This window comes from Arachis ipaensis, chromosome B08 (genome assembly GCF_000816755.2).
Source record: "Arachis ipaensis cultivar K30076 chromosome B08, Araip1.1, whole genome shotgun sequence".
NCBI classification, from domain to species: Eukaryota; Viridiplantae; Streptophyta; class Magnoliopsida; order Fabales; family Fabaceae; genus Arachis; species Arachis ipaensis.
Window position 1 is genome coordinate 42130594 of NC_029792.2, and position 6685 is coordinate 42137278.

Below are 6685 nucleotides of genomic sequence, written 5' to 3' on the forward strand. Positions count from 1 at the left end.
GAACGACCCGAGGTTCAATACTTTGGTTTATAAATGTAGGGGTTTGTTTTAGTGACAAACAAATTTTTGTATGAAAGGATTATTGTTTGGTTTAGAAACTATACTTGCAACGAGATTTCAATTGTGAATTATAAACCACACCCAAAAGTCCTCTCATCAAAATGGCGCCGTTGCCAGGGATTTGCAATCGTGTTATGTTATTGGTTATTGTATATATGTGAATATTGTGAATATGTTTGCCTTTTGCTTCTTTGTTAGCTCTTGCTAGTTTTAGGATTTAATTTTCTTGCCTCTTATTTGATTTTGTTTTCATTTTTCTTTGCTATCATGAATTCTCACTTTGGCTATGAGTTTGGTTTTAATTGTGTTGTAGAAAATGTGAACTTCAATGATGACACTCATTATGGATGGAACCAACAAAGATGGGTGGAGCCTCAAGGAATTGATCACTCCTATTGGCAACAACCTCCGGATACGTATAGGTATAATTTTCATCCTAATGCATGTCAATTCAATGGCTATGGTGAATCCTTTTATGATAATTAATTACCACCATCATGTGCCTATGACTCTTATCCTCAACATGAACCTCAACCATACTCACAAGCCTTTCCATACCAAGCATCTTCCTATGATCCATACTCATCATATGACCAATCACCCATACCATATTCTCATGACCATTATGAGCAAGAATCTTTGGAACCACCACAACCTTATCATGACTACTATAAAGAACCACCTCAATGCACACCATCTCCATACCCTTACCAAGAAGAACTGCCTTCCTATTATAAACCCTCTCTCCAAAATGATAAAAATTCTTATCCACCCCAAGCCCCAATAGATGATTCTCTCACCTTGCTACTTCAAGTACAAGCGGGTATGCAAAGGAACACCCTAGAGTTTATGACTAACTTGACCAAGGTAGTGCATACTCTAGCCTACCAATGCTTGAACACTCAAGGTGCTTCCCTAGGCACATGTGAAGAATCAATTGAAGAGCATAGCATGAAGGAGAGATTGGAAACCCCGATGGGTGATGAGGGATGCCACTTTATGTTGGAATAATTGGAGAAGCCTACGATCATTAAAGAAAAGGAAGAAGTGGTTGAAGATTTAGGAGATGTTGAAAGTCCATGGGAATGTAGCGTCATAGAGCACTCTTCCAAGAAGCTTGATATTGATGTTGAGGAGGATGCGTAACCTCCAAGGCATATCATAGTTGGAGACTTGAAAAAGGTCTATCAAGAAATGGATTCAATCATGGATGAATTCCTATCTACAATGGAATCCTCTCCCATTGGACATGAAGTTGAAATTATAGAAAAATGTGCACAACCTCCCATACCCTTGGTGAACAACGAAGAAGAGAGTGAATCGGAAGAGAGCTACCAAGGGGAAAAAGCGGACATGGTGTATATTAGAATTGAAGAATATGAAGAGGTTGATCAAGAGACGGATTCATTCATCAATGAATTCCTATCCAAAATTGAATCACCTCTCATTGAGTAAGAAATCGGAAAGAGTTGACATGGTGTATATCGAAATTGAAGAGTATGAAGAGGTTGATCAAGAGATGGATTCATTCATCAATGAATTCCTATCCAAAATTGAATCACCTCCCATTGAGTAAGAAATCGAAGCTCTTGAAGATAACACCAAGCCAAGTGATAAAAGGGAAAAGGTTGAAATTGAAGAAGCTTGCGAAGCGGTAGAGATAGTCAAGGAAGAGCACAAGGGAGTGGAGCTTGCAAGATCATTGGGACCACCCCTTCCTAAGTCACCATCCTACACAACATTCAAGTGGGTAAAATTCTTACCCCTAAGCTTTACTTTCTCACTTGAATATGGTTTGATTGAAAATGATGGTCAACTTAGAGCTTTTTGTGGAGTTAAAAGTAGAAGAGAGTTGTGTAGTGGTTGGAAACATCACTCTAAGTTCATGATGGTTGAATGCTCATAGTTGTATAGTAATGATTGGTGGAGAACTAATTCGCATAGGTCTAGGAAGTTGTTTGGAAGCTTCTTTGAGAATTCTAAGGTCACGCCACCTGGATGGAATAACGATGACCAATTTAAGGACGGGTGTCAAAACAAAGTGTGGGTTCCCGGATCGCACAAGAAAAATCAAATTTGGGAGCTCATGGTTTGTGAAGAACTCCATCAAAGCTTGAAGATATTAAAATTGAAGAATGGAGCTTATTGGAAACTCAAGCATTGGTGGATGTTCAAGGATAGCTTTAAGCACAAGCCACCTTGAGAGGAGCTCCCCATAAGTCCAACTTAAGGACAATAAACAAAAGTGCTAGGTGGGAGACACCCCACCATGGTAACTTCTTTTCATTTTCTCTTTTTGTACATATTGGTAATTAGTTTAAATTCAGGTTTTGGTTAATTTGTTGAGTATAATTGATAGTTTAGTATATTAAATAAGGTTTTATGGTGTTTTGGTAGCTGTTTGGAGGCTTGGAATGCTTGGATTGGTGCAAAAACATAGAAATTTTTTTTTTTGAAAAACAGAGCACCATCCACGCGTACGCGCACTGCGCGCGTACGCGTGCATCAAGCATTTTTGCCTAGCCACGCGGACGCGCCATGTACGCGTATGCATGGATTGAGAAATTCCACCCCCAAGCCAAAAACCCAAGAGTTGTCCGAACGTTGCGCGCGCATTGTGCCTTTTGCACAAACCAACTCGCGTGTACGCACACATGACGCGTACGCGCCACTCTCGAAATAAGCCATCGACGCAGACGCGCCCTGTGCGCGTACGCGTCGTGTCCATTGCACCACCAACCACGCACGCGCGCCATGCGCGCGTACGCACGGATGTCCTTCCTTCACTACATCTCTTTTCTTCTCCTCTTTCCATTTCTTTCCTTCTCCTTTCTTCTTCCCTTCTCCTACCCTTCATCCAACACTCCCAAACACCACTGATAACCATTTATTTTAGTTAGTTAGTTGATTAGTTAGTTTTAGTTAGTTTTCATTTCATTTTCTCTTTTTCATTGTAAGTGTTAGATTGTTATTCTTGTTTACCATTAATTGCTACTGAGTATTAAAAAGGGATGTTATCTTAACATCATTATGTTTATAATCTTTGTTGGATTCTATTGTTGAGGTTATATTTTGCTACTTGATTTTGAGTTTTTCATGCTTACCTTTTAAGAATATCAAGTGATGAGAATTGCCTTCGAGCTTGTAACTCTTCTTGAATTGCATGATTTGGCCACCATGTGATTTGAACCCTATTCTTTGATTAGGCAATCTCTTGACATTGGATGGTGTGCATTTACCTTAATGCATTGTATTTCACGATCATATGCATCCATATGCTTATAGCTTGAATGCCTTAATGCTTCTTTAATGCTTGTTTTACCTTACAAGTTTACTTAAAACATCTCAAGCACACTAAAATGAGTAAAGTGCATACTCCTTTTGTGACATAACTTTTTATGCTAATGTGTATTCTAAAAGGCGCCTAATTTAGAACTCACATCCCTATTTTTCTAATGTCACACTAATTCGCTTACTCAATTCTAGCGATTAGTACCTCATTTTCAACAATTATGCTTCCTTACCTTTGTATTTTCCCATCTTATGGTGTTGTTTTCTATTTTTCATGAATGATGCACCACAAGCAAAAATGGAAGTGGAAGAAAGAACATGCAGTAAACCGGTTGATCTACCAGCTGAAGGTAGCAATCCGGAGAGTCGCCGTACCCCCTTGCTCATCTTTGAATGCACCGAGGACGGTGCAAACTTTTAAGTGTGGGGAGGTCGTCCGACCGGTCAGCGATTTTGGGTGACAAGTTTCTAATCTCAATACTTTCGCATTTCATTTTTTTAGGTCTTTTAGGATTTTTGTTTTATTTTCTTATTTTTGCATATATATACACAATAAGCTTAGTCAAAATAATGAGATTTTTCAAGAATTCTATCTATAAAGCACCAATTGATTTGAGTGAAAACTTTTCATTAAACTTGCTTGAATTATATATATTGTGGAACATAGTTTTTGAGCTAAGAACACAAGCTTGTGAGATTTGAGCCTAAGGGTGTGGTTACATCTTATAACCATGTATTTTTCCTTCTTGTGTGTATTATTCTCTTTCTATGATTGTAATCTTTGATTTGTTTGATTCTTTATGTCCATTATTTTGTGTATTCATACATTTATATGATTGAGGCCATCATTTCATTTAGCTCACTTACCGAAATAGCCTTACCTTTTATCTTCCTTTGTTAGCCAAATTTGAGCCTACGATTAACCCACTTTGTTCTTAATTTAGCACATTACAAGCCTTAAAGCAGAAAATAATAAAAGTCCTTATTTGGATCTTTGATTGGCTTAGGCTAGTGTGTGTGTAACATTCAAGTGTGGGAACACTTGGGACATTGGTTGAGAAAAAGGATAGTTTTGTATTTTTGTTGTAAATATTGAGAATTGAGTGCATGCTCATGTATTAATCAAATGTAAAACCTTATGCATTGATGTTCTTGTATATAGAAAGGAAAAAAAATGAGAAAGACAAAAGAAAAAAGAAAAAAAAAACATGGAAAAGAAAAGAAAAAAATAGAAAAAGAAAGAAAAAAAGAAAAAAAAAGTAATAAAAAGGGGACAAAATGCCCCAAAGTGAAGCTCAATAATAATCAATGCATATGTGTTGTGATAAAAAAAAATGCATGAGTATGTGAAAAAGTGAAGAATGGGTAGTTAGGTTTGTTTAGAATTGTATAGGCTGCTATATAGGTTAGGTGGGAAGTTTAAGGTAATCAAAGATTCAAATTTCAAGTCTCCTTGACCAAATATGCATCCCTACCTTGACCCTACCCCCATTACAACCTAAAGAAAAGACCTCATGATACTTGTATGTACGCATGAAATAAATGTTGATTGTTAGAAGAAAAATAAATCCTAGAAAGCATGAAATAGAGGAGAATTGAGAGAATCAACCCCAAACATTTGAGTGAATAGAGTGCAAACACTTCTGGTGAGGGTTTGATGCTCAATTACATGTCTCCACCTATGATCATCACTCTTCATGCAAGTTTGTAAAAATATTTAACAGCTCAATTCAATTGTGGTTTGGCATGCTTATTAACATGGTTCTGAAAATCGAACCGGACTAGCCGGTTCAACCGGAATAACCGGGAACCGGTCACCTAACCGGTCCGGGTAAAGTCAGAAACCGTCTGGCAAAAAACCGGTAAAAAACTGGTCAAACCGGCGGTTAACCGGTGAACCGGGAGAACCGTCTGATTTTTTAACGGTTTTTGGTTTGAAAGAAAAAATACTAAACGGCGTCGTTGTCTCTTTAAAAAAAATTCATAAAAAGAAACCTGATCCCCAACGCACCCAACCCCATTCCTCTCTTCTCCTCACCTCTCTGAAACTGAACTGCAAATTTTAAATTGAAAGCACAAAGAACACTAGCCCTCCAGCCACCGCAGCCAGCCAGCCATTGCGCCCCGCAGCCCCCAGATCCGCGCAACCACGCTTCATTGTCATCGACGAACTCGTCTCCGCTGGGTAGAGGCGTCGCGTTCGGAAGCTCCGTCGCCGTCGCAGGAGCTATGTCGCCGTTGTAGGCAGCTCCGTCTCCGTCCTAGGAAGCTGTGTCGCCATCGTGTGGAAGCTCTGTGGCCGTCGTCTCTTCTATTCGAGCGCGCTTTCTCTTTTTGCCGGTGTCGCCGTCTCCTTGGTCGTCGTTGTCTCTCCCTTTCCTCCTGGCCGCCGGTAAGCACTGTGGCTTGGATTTTGATAATACTGTGTTCGCCGGTGTCGCCTCCTCCTCCTCTTCTCTGTTTGTTGGCTTTACTGTTAATAATTGAGTTGCTGATTTACGGTTTGTCATTCTGAGTTACTGATTTTGTTAATTTGTGCTTATTTTGTTAAATTTTCTGGAAAGAATTTGTTGTTGATCCTCAGATATTGTGTTACTGATTTTGTGAATTTGTTATTTTATTCTGAGTTGCCAGTGTTTATGAAATTGGAGTTGATTATAATGATCCTGAATTGCTCTTCTGTTGAATTTGGAGTCTGGTTTCTGGACAGAACTTTTGTTGCTGTTGCATTATTTTTTGGTCAATTGTAACCATTGTGAGTTGCTGTTTTTGTTTTTTTATTTTATTTTTGTTGATTATAATTATTCTGAGTTGTTTACTAGAATGATTTTAGAATAATTTGATATTTTTTGGATTAAGTCTGAGTGGTGGTTAATTATGATTTGTGATGAAGAGTTTCTTTATTTTGGTTTTACAAAGCATGAAACCCAGAACATCTCAGTTCTATTGGTAAAAAATTATAGGATGAAGATATAATTATATATGTTTAAAATTATATATAAATTTTTAATAATTTTTTTAATATTTAATTAAAACCGGTTGAACTCCGGTTGAACCCCGGTCGAACCAGTAAACCAGTAAACCAGTGACCTTACCGGTTTATTGACTGGTTTGATTCTCGCAACCTTGTTATTAATACCTTTAGCCCTTGTGCTTATCTTGATTTTCTTGGAAATTGATTTATTTTGACCAAGCAATTACATTCATGTAGATAGTTGCAAATAGTTTAGGTTGCATTTAGTTAGATTTCATTGAATAAATGTTGATACCCTTTGTTTCCTTCTTGGTTTAAGCATGAGGACATACTTGGTTTAAGTGTGGGGAGGTTGATAAA